The sequence below is a fragment of the Castanea sativa genome, chromosome 10, assembly GCF_040712315.1.
Source record: "Castanea sativa cultivar Marrone di Chiusa Pesio chromosome 10, ASM4071231v1".
NCBI lineage: Eukaryota > Viridiplantae > Streptophyta > Magnoliopsida > Fagales > Fagaceae > Castanea > Castanea sativa.
This window is the reverse complement of record NC_134022.1, coordinates 27,758,288-27,777,552: the sequence shown is the minus strand read 5'-3', so window position 1 is coordinate 27,777,552 and position 19,265 is coordinate 27,758,288. Positions and strand designations below refer to the sequence as shown.

The 19,265-nt window shown below is 35.9% G+C and overlaps 1 pseudogene; it reads right to left on the bottom strand.

The window, feature by feature from the left end:
• LOC142612335 (potassium transporter 5-like) overlaps nucleotides 1-19,265 on the bottom strand; it is a 46,246-nt pseudogene that overhangs the window by 25,958 nt on the left and 1,023 nt on the right.

The window sequence follows — 19,265 nt, the reverse complement described above, 5'->3', positions numbered from 1 at the left end:
TAAGGTAACTTATAGAATTCCACAAAGTGTGTCTGTCAAATACTGTAAGGCAGGAGAATGGCACGCCAAGAGAAAAACCGGAGAGGTGGTGATCCCCATGATAGCTTTCATGGAAGGAGAAATGAAAATCCCAATGGGGACGGTTACTAGGGATTACTTGAGAGCGGTTAGGTTAGCTCCTACACAATGCGCCCCTAATATGTTTAGGATTTTAGGTTCTGTAGATGCCCTAAATGAAAAGATGGGCTTAGGACTCGCCCACCACGATGTAAATTGGGTTTATAACCTCCACCACTTAATGGGGCTAGGGTATTACCTGAAATCTAGGTGGCCAGAGGTTAGGTTAATCCAATGCCTTCCTCACTTCAATAAGGGTCTGAATAAAGATTTCTTAATAATATCTGGGGATTGGCACGACGGTGTCCCCTGTCCGACAAAGGAGGGGAAACCAGGTGAGCCTCAGAAACTTATTTGCAATGATACTTTGTAGTATCAAGTTTTTTATTTTTTATTTTTTTTATTATTATTAATGAAAAGAGCGAATTATTTATTCCATAAGCTTGAACTGCATTTACTACAAATATGTCATTCTACTTAACATCTATGTATCATAATAGAACAATAGACTATTCTTCTCATGCTAATTAATCAAAAGATAGAAATAGGCATAAACCATTCAATGAATACAACATGGACGATTAACCAAGGTCATTATACTCGCAAATGCTTTAAGTGATGCTCACGATTTTCCGTTCACTTCTGATTTAGGAATTTTCAAACTTGATAGACAAACGGACCCACTCATGTTCCAGTCCGTAAAAAGGAACTAAATTGTGCATGGAATAGGTACAACCAAGATTTATCCACAGTTTAATCAAGCATCAATGTGCAACAAATAAAGGAATAGGGAGCACTGAGTTCCCCAAATATAAATGATGTAAGGAGCAAGAACAACCTAACTTCTGCAATCCATACATGACGAAGTATTAGTTTCAACAAGGTATGTGATTTGAGGATACATGCATAATCAAGTTTTACCTTAACACTAAAGCCGATATGTTTATTTCTCCAAGATAAATGATCCGATGACTAGGCGTAACTAAGGTTCTGTTTAGCATTTATAAAGATATCAATTTCCACTAAGTATGTGGTCCGAGGAGCTAAACATGACCAAGTTTCTGTTTGATACATAGAAAAATGAATTTAAATGTTAATTTTCCCAAAGTTGGTGATCCAAGGACCAGGCCTAGCTAAGGTTCTGTTTAATATCTATAAAGATATCAATTTCTACCAGGTATGTGGTCCGAGGATCCAAACACGACCAAGTTTCTGTTTGATACTTGGAAAAATGAATTAAAATGTTAATTTTCCCAAAGTAGATGATCCGAGGACCAGACGTAACTAAGGTTCTGTTTAACATCAATACAGATTTCAATTTCCACAAGGTATGTGGTTTGAGGATCCAAACATGACCAAGTTTCTGTTTGATACTTGGAAAAATGAATTAAAAATCAGTGTAAGACAAGATTAACGGAACAAAAGTGGCAGAAGTGCATTTCATTAATAGTAGTACCTTCGCAGGTTACTTACATTCCAGGGATCCCGTAAAATATTTTCATCCAGATCTACAAGATAATATGCCCCTATACCAGCTACTAAAGTAATACGATAGGGTCCTTCCTAGTTAGGACCCAGTTTTCCCCATGCTGGGTTTTTGGCAGTTCCCAAGACTTTCCTTAACACTAAATCTCCAGGGGAAAGTGGCCTTGGCTTCATGCGAGAATCGTACCCCTGTTTGAGTTTTTGTTGATAATAAGCCAACTGGACCATAGCAGTCTCTCGTCGTTCTTCAACTAGGTCTAGGCTTTTTTCTAGTAAACTGTCATTGTTACTGGGAGTAAAAGAGCTCGTTATCATCGTCAGAAACCCAGTTTCCAAAAGGATCACAGCCTCGGCTCCATAAGTCATAGAGAATGGTGTCTCTCCAGTGGATCTTCGAGGCGTAGTTCGATATGTCCACAAAATGTGCGGCAATTCTTCCACCCACCTACCCTTGGCATTATCTAGCCTTTTCTTGAGTCCATTGACTATAACTTTGTTAACTGCTTCAGCTTGCCCATTTCCCTAGGGATAAGCTGGTGTAGAATACCTGTTAATGATGCCCAGATCACAACAATACCTTCGAAAAGCTTTACTGTCAAATTGCAAACCATTATCTGAGATGAGAGTGTGAGGAATTCCAAACTGAGTGACGATATTCTTCCAAACAAACCTCTTCGCGTCGACATCCCTAATGTTAGATAATGGCTCTACTTCCACCCACTTAGTGAAATAATCCGTTTCGACAAGCAACCACCTCCTATTCCCTGATGCCTTTGGGAAAGGTCCCACAATGTCCAAGCCCCACTGTGCAAAAGGCCAAGGACTTGTCAGAGGATTAAGAACACCTCTTGGCTGATGAATGTTAGGAGCGAACCTCTGACACTGGTCACACTTCCTTGCATAATCATGAGTTTCTCGCTGCATATTAGGCCACCAATACCCCTGTGTAAGGGCTCTGTGAGCTAAAGACTGTCCCCCTGTGTGACTTCCACAAATCCCTTCGTGCAACTCTTCCAACAGCAATCCCGTTGCATCAGGATGTATGCACAATAAGTATGGCCCTGAAAAAGAACGTTTGTATAGTTTTTGATCCTCAGACAGCCAAAACCGAGGTGCTTTCCTAAGCACTTTATCTGCCTCAGCTTTCTCTTTTGGCAATACATCATCCTTCAGAAAGGACACTATAGGGTCCATCCAGCTAGGTCCTATTCTGACTTGATGAACTTGGACATGATTACCACTGCTTCTGGTTGGCTTACATAAATCTTCAATGAGAATAACCCGGGGCAAACCTTGCGCCGAGGATGTGGTGAGGGTGGCTAAAGAATCTGCATGAGTGTTTCCATTTCTGGATACATGTGACAAAATAAAAGATTCGAATTTGGATTGTAAATACCTAACTTGGGTTAGGTATTCTTGCATTCTTGTATCTCTAGCTTCCAATTTTCCTTCCACTTGGCCTACAACTAATTGTGAATCCGAGAACATTTGTACTGCCTTTCCACCCATCTTCTGAACCATATCCATTCCTACCACCAAAGTTTCATACTCGGCCTCATTATTAGTAGCTGAGAACTCCAGTCTTAGTGATTTTTCCAGGGTCAGTCCTTTAGGGGTCACCACTACTAGCCCCACACTAGATCCTCTTTGATTTGCTGCCCCATCAACATAAACTTTCCACACCAAAGGCTCCTTGAACGCGATCATGTCAACTGATTTTTCATCCATGCCCCATCTCTTAATATTTTCTTCTATGGAAGGCTCAGCAAATTCTGCGATCAAATTCGCGAGCACTTGACCCTTCACTGAGGCGCGAGACATATATTTGACATCAAAAGCCCCTAAGATGGTACCCCATTTAGTGATTCTACTTGTGTAATCAGCACTTCGAAGTACAGATTTAAGAAGAAGTTGAGTTAGGACCACCACCGTATGAGATTGAAAATAATAGGGGAGTTTACGTGTAGCATGCACCACAGCTAGGATTGCTTTTTCCAACGGTAGGTAACACACCTCAGCCTCATGTAAAGATTTTCTCACGTAATACACTGGTTTTTGGACTTTATCATCAACTCGTATCAAAACCAGGCTAACGGCATGATCAGCTACAGCAATGTATGTGAACGGAACCTCATCAATCTCTGGCCTAGACATAATGGGTGGGCACGAAAGGTATTCCTTAAGTTGTTGAAACGCGACCGCACACTCCTCGGTCCATTCAAATCCTTTCCACTTATTCAACAATTGGAAGAAAGGTCTGCACCTGTCTACGGATCGTGAAATGAAACGGTTGAGGGCAGCAGTCATCCTTGTCAGTCTTTACACTTCCTTTGGATTTCGAGGTGGTTATAGGCTATTGATTGCTTTAACCTGAGCGGGATTGACTTCAATTCCCCTATGAGTTACCATATAACCCAAGAAGTTACCAGATCCCACTCCAAAAGAACACTTAGAAGCATTAAGATGTAACCTGTACTTTCTTAACGTTTGAAAAGTATCATCCAAGTCTGATATGTGTGCAGAAATTGTTTTACTCTTTACCACCATGTCATCCACGTATACTTCAATTGTCTTTCCCAATTGGGGTTCAAACATCCTGGTCATCATCCTCTGATAGGTAGCCCTTGCATTCTTCAGACCAAAAGGCATCACCTTATAATGATAATTCCCTGTAGGAGTGACAAAGGCTGGTTTCTCCTGATCACCTAACGCCAAGGGTATTTGGTGATAACCTTGAAAAGCATCCAAAAAACTCATCCGAGGATGCCCAACAGTAGCATCTACCAGTTGATCTATGTGAGGTATTGGGAATGAATCTTTAGGGCAAGCCTTATTTAGATCCGTGAAATCCACGCACACCCTCCACTTTCCATTCTTCTTTTTCATAACCATTGTATGTGCCAACCACTTAGGGTAGAACACTTCTTTAATAGCACCCACTTGCTTTAGTTTAAGTACCTTTTCCTTAACAGCCTCAGCATGTTCTTTAGATGAGCGCCGAGGTGGTTGCTTTCTCGGCACCACAGTTGGATTAACATTCAAATGATGACAAATGAAATTCGGATCAACCCTTGGGGCTTCATAAGAATTCCATGCGAATACATCCATGTTCTTTCTCAAAAACCCGACCAGCTCCTCTTTTTCCTGAGGTGGCAATTGAATTCCCACTTGGAAGAACTTTTCAACATCAGCGTCAATAAGAACCTTCTCCAACGCCTCACATGCAGGCTCCTTGACCTCGGCCACCTTTGGTGTGGCTGATGACATTAATTGCTATGAGTTTTCCCTCGCTGAGGCTGACGACTCTTGCTCGGTTTGATGTATAACTGCAACTGTTATACATTGTTTAGTTGCAAATTGGTTCCCAAAAATTTCTTCGATCTGTTCTCCAAACGGAAACTTCACATTGACGTGCAGAGTTGAGGAAACAGCACCTAGGGCATGCAACCAAGGCCTTGCCACAGTAGCAGTGTAGGGAGAATAAGCGTCTACTACAATGAAATCTACGTTTACAACTACTGGACCTGACTGCACGGGTAACTGAATCTGCCCTTTTGGAATAACAGCTTTCCCCAGCTTATCAATGGCGAATCGTAAGCTGTAAGGTCCTCAAGCTTCAATTTAAGCCCCTTAAATAAGTTAGGATACATAATGTCAGCCCCGCTTCCCTGGTCAACCATTACTATTTTCACATCATAGCCCCTTATCCTCAGCGTAATTACTAGTGCATCGTCATGTGGTTGAATAGTTCCAACTTTATCTTCTTCAGAGAAACCTAAAATAGGTGGAGGATTTCCCCTAACCCTCTTTGGCTCGGAGTTATTCTCCTTAGCAAGGAGTTGTGATACTGACAACACCCTGGTAGGGCAAGAAATAGTCCTACCTGGAGTGGCGAAAATAACATTTATTGTACCCAGAGGAGGCCGTAAAGTATTACTGCCTTGACTTACCGAGCCAGCATGATTTCCCTACCCATTGGGTGGATTCATAAACTGTTCAATTTTCCCTCTTTAACCAACTGATCCAAATAACTCCACAGGGTCCTACAATTCTCAGTGGTATGACCTTTTTCTTGGTGATAGTAACAGTGAAGATTCTGATTACGTTTCATAGGGTCCCCTGCCATCTTATTGGGCCACTTAAAGTATGGTTCATGAAGAATTTTCTCCAACACTTGTTGAACAGGTTCATGAGACACCGTATTCACTGTCTGAGAATGGGCTGAACCAGATTGCCCGTTAAACTCCCTCCGAGACCACTTATTATTATACCTTTCCGACCTGAAATCCCTCCTCTCCTGAGGGATAACGTTCGCCTTTCCTTTACTCTGCTGTTGATTTTCTTCAACCCTCTTGTACTCATCAATACGATCCATGAGCCGGCGTACACTTTTTACCGGCCTCTTGGTCAACGATTTCCTTAAATCGTGTTCAGTTGGAAGACCAACTTTGAAAGTGTTGATTGCCACTTCATCAAAATCACCATCGATCTCATTGAACATTTCCCAGTATCTATCCGAGTATGTTTTCAGGGTCTCCCCTTCCCTCATGGCCATGGAAAATAACGAATCCAAAGGCCGAGGAACTCTATTGCAGGTAATGAAACGAGACCCAAATGCCATGGTGAGTTCCATGTAGGAATCAATAGAATTTGCCCTCAGGCCATTAAACCACCTCATGGAAACATGTCCCAAACTAGAGGGAAAAACCTTGCACATCAAAGTTTCATTCTTATAGTGGACCCCCATTCGTTGATTAAAATGGCTCACATGCTCTACAGGGTCTGTTTGGCCATTATAAATGGTGAAGTTTAGCTGGGTGAAGCAGTGAGGAAGTTTTCCTTTCTTTACCCTACGTGTGAAAGGTGATTTGGAAAGTTGATGCAGCGCCTTTCCCATAGCATCGTTCCCCAAGCCCTTGGAAGAAGACTTCTTTTTCGTCCAACCACGAAGATTCCCCATCTCATATGAAAAAGATTCACTAGGAGGAGTCCTGGACCTGGGCCTATAACTGCTACCTTGAGAGTCATCCCCATCAGAAGAAGGGTCAGAAAAAGAGGGTGTCTGTTCCCTTCTTGCACGACGCAACTTCCTCTTCATATGGTCAATCTCCCTCTGCATGGCTTTAGCATCGTCTTCATGGAGTATTCTACTCCCACCTCGCGAACGATTCCTGGCGGTATGCCCTGTATACACACTGCCCTCTTTGTCTCTTTCCCGCTCAAGATGTTGAAAGTGGTCTTCATGTTGGGACCCCAAAGACTCTGCATGGTGTGGACCTGAATCTGTCATCACGCTACCTCTCCTAAAACACAAGATTCCCACAGACAGTGCCAGTTTTAAGGCCACAAATTGAATCAGGACCCAATAATGTGGAGGGAACCGGCCTAAGAAGCCCAAAAATAATAAAATGTAAAGAGAGTGGGTTATGAATCTAGGTTTAAGGATATTGGATAACATAAAGGTTGGGCTCAATTTCTACACTCATGTCTCATAAAACTTTTACAGACAAATGCCAAGGACAATTTTGTATTACTGTTCAGTGTTCATTACAATGTAAGTTGGTTTCTCGTCCTCTCTCTCTTTCTGTCCTTCATCCCCCTTTTATATCATCCTTCTCCTCCTTTTCCTTCTTCCACGTGTGGTTCAAAGTCTTCATTTAGATACTTGTCCCATCACCCTTTCCCCTGAAGTCTTTGGCGGTAGATGGAAGATTGAATCATGACGTTCAGGCATCACCTCCTCATTAATGCGGCCAGAGAAGTAGTTGCAGAGCCTTCAATGCGGTGGTAGCAGCTTTATCCTAGATATTTTGCATCTTCCCTTCTTATCTTTTACCCTTACTTCTTTCACCTTTATGCTCTGGATTTTCAAGAGTAACACCCCTGAACTACCAGATCACCCATTCCCACCTCGGCTGCAGGTAGCCGAGAACATTTCCATCCTTGACTACTGGTAGCCGAGAACATTCCCATCCTCGGACATCATACTTTGGAATGTCTTATCCAACCATGACTTCTTCCTCTTCCCATATTGTCTTATAGTAGGGCATTCCTTATCCTCGGGTTAATTAACACTTTCGAGTTGGGCTTTTAGCTTTACGAGTACCCTTGGGCCGGCCCAACATAGAGTACGGACCCATTGACCCTACATATATATATGTGTGTGTGTGTGTGTGTGTGTTTTACATATATATATATATATATATATATATATATATATATATATATATATATATATAATTGTTATAAATGGGAGAGGGGAATTTGAATCTTGATTTTCCTTATAAATATGACTAAGTAATACTACTGAATTACAAGACTTTTTTTTTTATTTTTTTTTACATATTATGCTATATATGAGTAATATAAATTATATAATGGAGTCTTCCAATTGAGAATTATGTTAGCTAAGATATTGTGGCTGATTTAGTAAGGGATCAGATAAATTTCTCAATATTGGTTTTGCAATGTTTTTATTTTTCTAGGTTAAGCCATAGACAGTTCCCTATTCTAATTTTGAAGGCAATGTAGAGTAAATATTAAGGGCAAAATTTAGGTGCTATTTCTTAAGTTTTTTTCCTTAAAGTTTTGCCATATGGCTTTTTTCTTATAAGATGAAAGTGTATTTCTTAGTTAAGTAGCTATATGACTAAATTTTGAGAGGAGAACCTAAGAAACAACATATAAGGTACTATATATAACTTTTGTCCAAATACTAATCAATGGAGAAAGGTCATTTTGTGTCGTGCACTGAGTGTGTGCCAGGTATTAATATTTTAATTTGTTAAAGGTAATTTTATGAAGTTTAGTTAATGGCCATTGAATGTATGCATTCATAAACTTAGTTGCTATCTGGTTTATTTGTATTCTAGTGTATATATAATGCATGCGTATAATAGATTCTACAAAACATGTTTTCAAAATTAACTTCCCACATTCATGGGATATGTTGTCAGAGCATTCTCATTAGGTGTGCCAAATGCCAAATATTTGGCATTTGGCACACCAAACACCAAAAAACACCTCACAACAGGTGTTTCAAATGTGCCAAATATTTGGCATTTGTGTCCGTACCGTTCCAAATTTGGAACGGTATGGACACAAATGCCAAACCAAAATAATGATTTTTTATTCGACTTTTCTCTCTCCTCTCACTTCTTTATTTGATTTTTTCTCTCTCTTCTCATTTTTTGTCTCTCTCCCAACCCGTGTTCTTTCTCTGCCTCTTTCCTCTCCAGATCAGATTCCCAGCTCCTCCCTCAACCTCAAACGTCTTTCTCTCTCTTTGCACCTCAAATCAAACCCAAATAAACTTCTTTCTTCTCTCTTTATCGAGTGGCAGAGCTATGGATTGGGTCGTGATTGGTTGAGACAGTAGATGGGCCAGTTGGGTTGGGGTTTTTGGCGGGTTGTTGGTTGACTTTTGGGTTTAGGTGGTGGAGTTGGTTGTAATTTTGGTATTGGGTGGTTCCGATGGGTTTGGATTTTTGTTGGTTTTGGAGGTGGGTTGTGGTGCCGATAGGTTCGACCAAACCCAAATCAGAACCATATTGTCGTCTGAAGCTGTGTCGTCCTCCTCTGCTGTTGCCGCCGATCTCGCCACCTCGTTCTCCATAACTCGTCGCCGACCTCGATGCGTAGTCCCTCATGCCACGCTGATCTCGTTGCCTTGTTCTCCACAACTCGCCGCCGACCTCTTTCAATCAAGTTGTGGGTGTGAGATTTGGGATGGTGTTGTGGATTTGAGATTTGGGATGGTGCCGATGGGTTTGAGATTTGTGGTTGTGGGCAGTGGTGTGGTGTTGTGGATTTGGAGGCAATTTTAGTTAAATATTATTTTAATGTGTGGATATGTAGATATATTATTTTAATGTTTAGAATCAAAGAATAGAAGATGTGATAAATGGTGAATTGTAAAGTGGTGTGTTAAAATAATAAAGTAGGCATTTGGTGTGTCAAAATGACATTTTTTATAAAAGACCTGATGAGAATGCTCTCATCCGTTTCATTAAAAAAATACGGTATATATCAAAAGAAAAACTTTTCTATTAAATTATATACTCCTATATTTTTGTTGCATTCTATTTTATTAGTGCATCTTAAAGTTCAAAAGTTATGAAAAGGATAATAAGATGAAAAATAAAGAGCAAATGTTTTAACTTATTACATTCCAAAAGTGTTAAAAGCACTCAAATTCTGTTTGTAATAATCTATTATTGTTTTTCATAAAATGAGTATATTCAATATTGTAATAAAATTTGGAAATAATATAGTGTGTATAATAATAGTGTTATATGTACTACATGTTTTACTACATCGATCTTACAAACTAATGTGTTACCAATTAGCAAGAAGCAATTCAAAATTCAGTTTAGAGGTGTTTGGAACTCACAAATCACATTTATTACCATGTTAGTTTGTAAACTTCATGTAGTAAAACTTATAGTACCCTTAGCATTTTCCTTTAGTATTACTGTCCATATTGATATATAAAAATAATTACAGAAAAAAATTAACTTAAGCGAAATTATTGTCCGTATTGATATGCTTTGCAGACACAATTTGGGTGTAGTTTCATATATTTGCCGGTTTATATATATATACATTTTTTTTTGAGAAGCATATATATATATATATATATGTATGTATGTATCTATGAAAATTAATGATGCTGCATACGAAAATTTATATATATATATATATATATATATGTATGTATGTATCTATGAAAATTAATGATGCTGCATACGAAAATTTATGAAACACAACATGTATGGCTCAACGAGAGAATCACACACACTAATGTAGAAATAAATAAGTGGAAACTGAATGTGTAAAAACCTGACATAGAAGGAGTGAGAACACCGTCCCCTATTAGCATGGAAGTTCCAAGCATTGTGGCCAATAATAGTAGATGCTTGGCAAACTTGCTGTTTTCTAACTTAGATTTGAGCCACAATGCCCTCTGTGTTCGGCGGTTTGGCAACTCAGACTTCTCATTTGGCAGGTCACAGCCCTCAGCCTGCTGATTCTGGATCAAACTCACCTTAGCATTCCGGCACAAGAGAGAGTATATGGCAAATGGGCCTCCTGAAATTGATTTTCGTTATGTAATCAAGGGCTCTAAATATGCAATAATCTTTTTTGTCAACTTTTTATGAAGAAAAAGAAGTAGAATCTTTTTCTCAAAAAAAGAAGAAGAATCTTTTTTGCCAACTTAAATCTTACAAGTATAAAAAAAGAGGGTTATTATTATTTTTTTTTTATGGATTAAAAATAGAGTTATTATCTCTATGGAAAATATAAAGTAAAAAAAAAAAAAGTACTTGCTTATAGGCATAAATATAAATACGATCAAGATCAATATAAATGTACTGATGTACATAATGTAATTCTTTGGTAATGTTTTATTTTTTATTTTTTTTGAGAAACAATTCTTTGGTCATGTTACGTTTAATATAATTCATCCTTAATTTTATTCCATTTAATAACTATCACCTATCTATTATATTCATATCTTCATTTAAAAAAGGACAAAGTTTAGCTACAAAATTGGTTGTAACTTTAAGCAATAACCTTATTCAATATTATTAACATTACTACATATTTTGAAAATCTAATTATTGGATTGCATGTTCTTTATACTTTTAATACACATGTCAAATTTTGTGTGGATTGGATATTATTTACTAAGTGATCTATAAGATTATATTTTATGCATAATTTTAAATTACAAAAACTTGCAATTTAAACAATTTATTGATGACATTTAGTTTCTAGAAATTTTGTAAGGATGGAGGATATAAGAAAAAAAATGTAATCCAATTATGGATTTGTCAAAATTTACCTTAAATAAAAAAATATTGAGTAAGGTTGTAGACTAACCAATTTTGTAGCTAAATTTTGTCTTTTAAAGAAAAGAGGCAACATTATGAGGGTCTTATAACGAGGTTTTCCATATGTTCTGTCTTTAGATGAAATGTCTTAGTTCTTTAATGCATAAAAAACATACATATTATTAAACTTTCAAAAAAATCATTAGGCAATTCAACTGATAAAATCAATTAGAAATCTGTTCAAAACATTTGTTATGTGTGATTGAAACCATATAGTCTTTGTTTGGGGAGATAATACATTGGGTTGATTCCACAAGAGGCCTTAATTTAATCTATTGAGTGTTGAGACTTTAATTAATTCAAAAGCTTAAGTTTATAGGTTTGATTATAATTATATATCATATTAATTCCTCAAAATTTCCCCCTTTTATGTGAAACTTTCATTCACACGTGAAATTTTACTCCATAATTCTTTGGATAAAATATATAAAACAAAAACCCTTTGAGGAATGAGGATTACAAGAACATGGAGGAGAGAGAGAGAGAGAGAGAGAGAGAGAGAGAGAGAGAGAGAGAGAGAGAGAGAGAGAGAAAATTGTTGACTTCTTGTTACTCCATAAGTCTCCCTTCAAATCACATGCTAAAAGTATATTTAAAGTGATCCTAGAAGGAAGATAAACAATTAAATCAATGACTTTAGAGTTTGGTAGGACTAAAACTTTCTGAAAAATCGGGCTGAACAAATTCAGGAGATGAAAAAAAAGAGATATATCTTACCAGAAAAATAGAGTTAGTCAATTATTTTTGATGAATTATATGTTACATTTTGTATATTTGAACCTATTGTGACCATAAGAAATAAGAACATAGAATTTCTACTGTTGGTAGAATCTTAATTAATTACCTTCGCCATTATCGTTGGCCCTTAAGACAATGAACATGTACTTGATCACAGGGAATAAGGTGATAGCGTAGAAGATCAAGGATAGTGCAGCACTACAAAAAAAGAGGGCTTTAGCCACGCTTCAAAAACGCAGCTATAGACCCTAAAATGCGGCTATAGGATATAGCTGCGTTTTCTATGGCTGCGTTTTCAAACACAGCTTTTACTATGTGACAATAGCCCCTGCAGGAACCTATGGCCGTGTTTTGGTAAACGCAGCTCCAGGTACCCCTATAGCTGCGTTTTTCCACCCCTTATAGGATGAGACTTATAGCTGCGTTTTATAAAAAACGCGGCTATAGACCCGCTTTGGGTTGCGTTTAAAACGCCAAGATGCTTGAATACACTAAGATGCCTGAATACACGTACACTGGGGATGTGCCAATGTCTCCATACACTATTCCAATACTTTGGAATGCTAGATGCAAGATCCTTGACCAATCAACGGCTTAACAAGAAGATTTTCATGTCAAATATCATGAAAAATATTGTCTTCGTTAATTTCCATGCAAGAAAAATGTTGCTAGGGCAAAACCATATACATATACACACACTAGCATTATACCTGTTCTATACACGGTTTAATCAAAATTTATATGTAAATAATTTTTTTATTAATTTACTTAAAAAAAAAAAGACAAAACATAGGTACAATACCTTAGGTGCTGTTACTTAGGTTCTCATCCTAAATTTCAATCATATGACTATTTAAATAAAAAATACACTTCTATTCATGAGAAAAAAAATCCATATAGCAGAATTTTAAGAGTGGAATCTAAGGAAAAACACCTAAGTATTGTACCTAAGTTTTGCCCATAAAAATAAATGAATATTTTACTTTTAAGTTACATAATGAATGCATGTTCTGTGAAACTAAGGTATTATATGCATATATATATATATTTATATATAATTGAATGGAAAATGGTAGAAGTACCTAAAAAAAATATTTAAAATGATTTTCAATAATACATTGAACTTTAAGGCTCAATTAATCACATACATTTAAATGAAAAACCCTTGAATTTAATAGTTAAAAATTATCCAAAACAATAATTGAAATCATGTTTAAGTGAAACCTCAATTCAATAATTAAGAACAATCTAAATTATTAAACATTTAAAAATTTGAAGTAGAGAGAGACTCACATGAGAATTTAATTTTTGTCCTTGAAAGCATGGAAGAAGGCATTAGAACTTGAGTGAGTTTCACCCTACCAAGTTTAAGTTTAAATATTGTGCGTTGCATGCTACATGTGTGTGTATATGCATGAAAAATAATCTGGATTTAATATTTATTATAGAAAAGAGGTGGTGTAGTCTTACCGCTATCTAACTAATTCTTGTTATAATTTTTTTCGTGTAGCGTGTGTATATGCATGAAAAATGATTTGAATTTAATATTTATTGTAGAAAAGAGGTGGTGTAGTCTTACTCCTGTTTAGCTAATTCTTGTTATATTCCATTTGTTTTGCAGGGAGGGAGAAAACCCTTCTTTTATAAATTAAAAAAAAAAGTCAGTGTTAACATATATTAGCTAAGATATTAATCTTTGGAAGTGGTATCTCATACAGATTAGTATTTCAATTTTGGGTTTTGGTAGTTAAAAGTTAGCGCATAGTAGTTAATAATTAGAAAATTACTTTGAATTTTTTAAAACCAATCCCTTAAAAAGTTTTAGTATAGTTTATGTAAGGTCACAATTTGCACCTAAGCCCAATAATAGAGAGGGTATAGGCCCAAAGAGCCAAATATAATAAATTTGTAGAGAGTAGGTTCTAAATCTAGTTGTTTGTGGGCTTTAGTTAACAACGGTAATAGCTCCAGATCATAAAACAATTGTGATTGACAAGTTTATATGATGAAAAACCAACCTCGGACTCAAGCCGAGGAGCTAGATCTTATACTTCTTTCTTCTTTAAAGGAAGATTACAAAAATATTCAGTCTACAGTGTTTTCTCTCCCTTTTCTCTCCAATCCCCTTTTCTAGAATGTCTCTTGCCATTTTTATATCATCTTTCTTCCTCTCTACATTCTTCATGTATGGATCAAATTACTGGTTTGTATACTTGTCCCATCAGTCCCTCCCTAAAGTCTTTGGTAATAGCTGTAAGGCTGAACTTTGATGCTTAGATATCACTTTCCCAATAATGCGGCCAGAGGTTTAGGTGTAGAGCATTTAATACAGTGGTAGCAGCTTTATCTTGGATATTTCATAGCCCTTCTTCCTCTCCTGTACATCCACCATGCATACCCTTAGTTACAGGATCTCTTAGAACATCGCTTTTGGACGTCGGGCAACACTTTCCTACCTTGGCTTTATTTAGCCGAGGACGGACTCCTCCTCGGACCAACTTCTGAGATGAACTTGATCAGCCTTTGCCTCTTGGGTCAATATTCCCCCATCCTCGGACTATTTAATGTCTTCGAATTAGGCTTTTGGCCTAATATATACTCGTGGGCCCATTGACCCTACAGTTTAAATCACGTTAATAAATTATCTCTCTATTCAAATTTTTTTTAAATCATGTTAATAAAAAGTTACTAATAAAACTATTATTAGTAAACATTTATTAGGCTTATCTATTTAGCTTTGTTGCCAAATTATATAAAGTCTTTTATTTATTTATTTTTTCCCCAAAGAATATAACACAACCAAAAACCTATAAACAACAATTTACATTCAATATAAAGAATATAAATCAAAATTATTCATAATTTAAAATTAATAAATTAACACAAATTATAAATTAAGATATAAATTTAGTAAAAGAACAAAGAATAAACTTGTTTGTTTTCTCTATCACTTTGAGAAATGAAAGTATGAGTATGTAACTAAAACCTGAACCAATTATTATAAAAAAGAGAATAAATGAGTACAAAAGTTTAATATTATGAATTGGGTTAAAACGTATGTGAGAAGTTTTTATTAATTTTTTTAAGTTAAAGAAAAATAGCTTAAACAAAATGAAAAAATAATAATGAAGAAATAATGCAGTCATTGGATTTAGGCATTCATATATTGAAATAAACTTCATTTCAAAAAGGATATATATATATATATATATATATATATATATATATATATATATATATATATATATATATATATATATATATATGTAAGTGCACAATTGCACCTGGACCCAAAGAAGATTATGGGCTCAGGCCCAATGAGCCTTAAACAATAAAATTTGTAGAGTGTGGGCTTGAAACCTAGGTTAGAAGTACTGGGAGCTTGATAACAGGCTTTTATAAACAAACACAAGTAAATAACGAACGATAATGACAAATGGATCTCATCGGACTCGAGCCAAGGACTACTTTTTTATTATTTCTCTTTCTTCTTTCAAGATTACAATTTCTTAATTTCTTAATTTCTTTCTTTGTTTTCCGATCCCCCTTTTCTTTGGCCTTTACCCCCCTTTTATACTTCCTTCCCTGATACTTTTTGAACAGTGACTAGAAGTTTCCACCTCACTGTTCAGGGGTCACTTCCCCATTAATGCGGCCAGGGAGGTAGGTGTAGAGTCTTTAATGCGGAGGTCGCAGCCTTTACTCTTGATATTTTCTTTAATACTGGTGCATCTAGAAGATTCAGGATGTCCCTTTTTAACCACTAGTCTTTCCAGAGTTGTGCCTTAACCTTTATAATGAAATCTTGAATTCTCTTGGATCTGTCCGAGGTAAAACTCTCCCTTGGCTGTATCCTCGGACCCTCGGCGTATGGGCCAACTCATAGAGTTTAAACCTGGAGCAAGTCGACCCTCCATGTTACAGCCCAAAGGCCCATATGCCCACCTGGGTCCTTTTACTCCCCACAATATATATATATATATATATATATATATATATATATATATATATATATATATATATATATATATATATATATTAATATATAGGTAGAGTTTCATTTGATATAGAATTTAAATCCTATTGAAATTAAGATTTCTAATCAATTTGTTTATTGCTATCTCATAAATCCCATAAAAAGTGGATTAAAAAAAAAGGTCATATGAATAGAAAGAAAAAAGAAAACATTTTTTTTATGGAAAAAAGGAAACATTTCTTTTATAAAAAAAAAAAACCAAACGTTTTATTTAGAAAAAAAACATTTATTATATATAGATACTTTTTTTTTTTTTTTTTAAAAGAAAGAGAAGGTGTTTACTTTAAACTCAAATATTTATAACTTTATTTACAATTTTTTTTTAAACTTTATCCAAAAAATATTTTCGGTAAATCGGTATGAACAATAATTATCTAAAATTTTTTTTTGCTATTGAATACGTTGTTTTTTTTACGGGTATTATATTGTTTTTTTTACATGAAGTAATATAATTTAAATTAAAAAAAAAAGAATAGACGAAGGTTGTTGTTGTTGTTGTTTTTTTTTTTTTTTTTACGTGTTGTTTTTTTATACTTAGTAATATAATTTTTTTTAAAATGATTAGATGAAGAGTTTGAATTGTAATCAAATTAACTGCTTCTCCCCGGAAGGATTTGGGCATCTTCTTGTTGTTAGCATGACACATGCCATCTCTTGTACAACCCTATTCTTCCGTTCCACTATTCCATTCTGTTGTGGTGTCTTGGGAGAAGAGAACTCTTAATGAGTGCCTTGATCATTGTAGAAGGTAGCCAGCTTTGTGTTCTCAAATTCTCTTCCATGATTACTTCTGATTCTGGCTATCACAGTACCTTTCTCAACTTGCAATTTTTTGCACAAATGTATCATCTTTTCAGGAGTCTTAGCTTTGTCTTTCAAAAGCACAACCCAAGTATATCTAGTGAAATCATCCACAACAACTAGAATATACCTCTTTTCACCTAAATTCTGAACTCTAGCAGGACCCATGAGATCAATGTGTAACAACTCTAGAGGTCTTAAAGTTTGAACATTAGTTACAGACGGATGTTTGGACTTCACTTGTTTACCCATCTGACATGGTCCACAAATGCACTTTTCTATCTTCTCAAACTTAGGCAAACCAATAACTGCATCACATTTGAAAATCCTCTCTAATTGCTTGTGACTTGCATGTCCCAACCGTTGATGCCATAAGTCAACTTGATTGATCTTTGTACTAAAACACTTGTTGCTTATACTTGGTGTTATACCTTAACAATTGTCAGCTATCCTCACACCAATACACATATAGTCTATTGTCACAAATTTGACTGATGCTGAGTAAGTTAGCTTTCAATCCATCAACATACCAGACATCTTCAAAAACTGGCAACCTAGGAATGTCCATAGTACTAATGCCTCTGATCACAGATTTGCTTCTATCTCTAAACGTGACTGTCCCAATCTTTCATTCAAAGAGTGTCTTGAATAAAGCTTTATTTCCTGTCATGTGCTTGGAAAAACGACTATCCAAATACCAAAGACAAGAATCTCGTGCCTTTAAGGCGGTTAAAGCAGTATAACACAAATAATTATCATCACATGTAATTATGCCAAGATGCTCAAGGAAAGATTAAACAAAAGCAACAAGAGACAAAAACAACAAGTAGACAAGTTGACATATTAACAAAAAGATCTTCCAAAAATCTATGTCAACAGGGGTTAAGGATCAACTCTTAGATCAAAGGATCTAAACACAAGAGATAACCCACTCTAATACCATTTGTACGTTTTTAGACCCCTTAAAACACAACCAGATTAACCTAGTTATTTACCCAAGTGATTAACTTAGGTAAATTATGTAGATCTAGGTTAACACATATAAATCATATCATTGAAAAGTGTGAAAAATAAAGAACACAACAATATGATAACCTAGGGAAACCAAACTGGTAAAAAACCTAGGGAGGATTTAACCTAACTATCCTCAAGGTAAACTGAATCCACTATGAAAGAATTGAAGTTTACACAATAGTGACTTAGACCACTAACATCCTATTACTACCTCGAGTAAGAAACTTACTACCATGACCACGTGACAGCTCCGAGTCCACAGACTACTTCCTTCTTGGATTCCCAGCAAGCACAAGCACTCCCACTTGTATATCTTTAAGCTCTTGAATCTGCAACTGAATTGATCACCAAGCTCTTGACATCAATCTAGATCTTGATAACCCTAAGTGTATGTAAAGGCAAATACCTCTAGATCTCACAAAAGATTCACACACACAACATAAAGAGCAACCTTAAAACGTGGCTAGGGTTTTCCCTTTTATACCTAGGGCAAAACATAAAACACTACACGTAAAACGGGCTTGAGTCGAGTTGGAAAATTCTGCAGAAAAACAATTTACACGAGTTTCGATCGATCGAGTCTAATTTTCGATCGATCGAGCCAGGTAGATTTACATAGTAAATCCTGTAGAACACTCGATTCCAACTTTACATCTTAAACATACTTTGAGCAAGTCTAAAACGAGACTAAACGTTTTGATCATGGTTTGCCAACATTACAAATTGAAGTTCTAATACATTTAAACCGAAAGTCTTAGAACCCAACAATATATATAGTGTGTGTGTGTACTAGTGTTTGGCTCCAAATTAAAAAAGCTAGCTTATTTTATTACTCAACTTATTTTTGTTATTATTCATGAGCTCTACTGCATTTTTTTGGTACTACTTATGGGTTCTACTGTACTATTTTAACTGACTTTTACCTTTATCTACAATACATTCAGCAAAAAATTTTCAATTTCAACAAAATAAGCGGATCTCAAACAGATCCTATGAAAATTACCGAAGACATTATTATTTATGATATTGTCTTCGTTAAAGAAGCAAAATTTTAATATATATAGTGTTAAACTTGGATCGAACATTGGTCAATTGTAGGGTCAATTATTCAGCAAAAAGAAAAGACCAGTTGGGTCAATTGAAAAATAAAAATATATAGTCTTACATATAAAGATTAA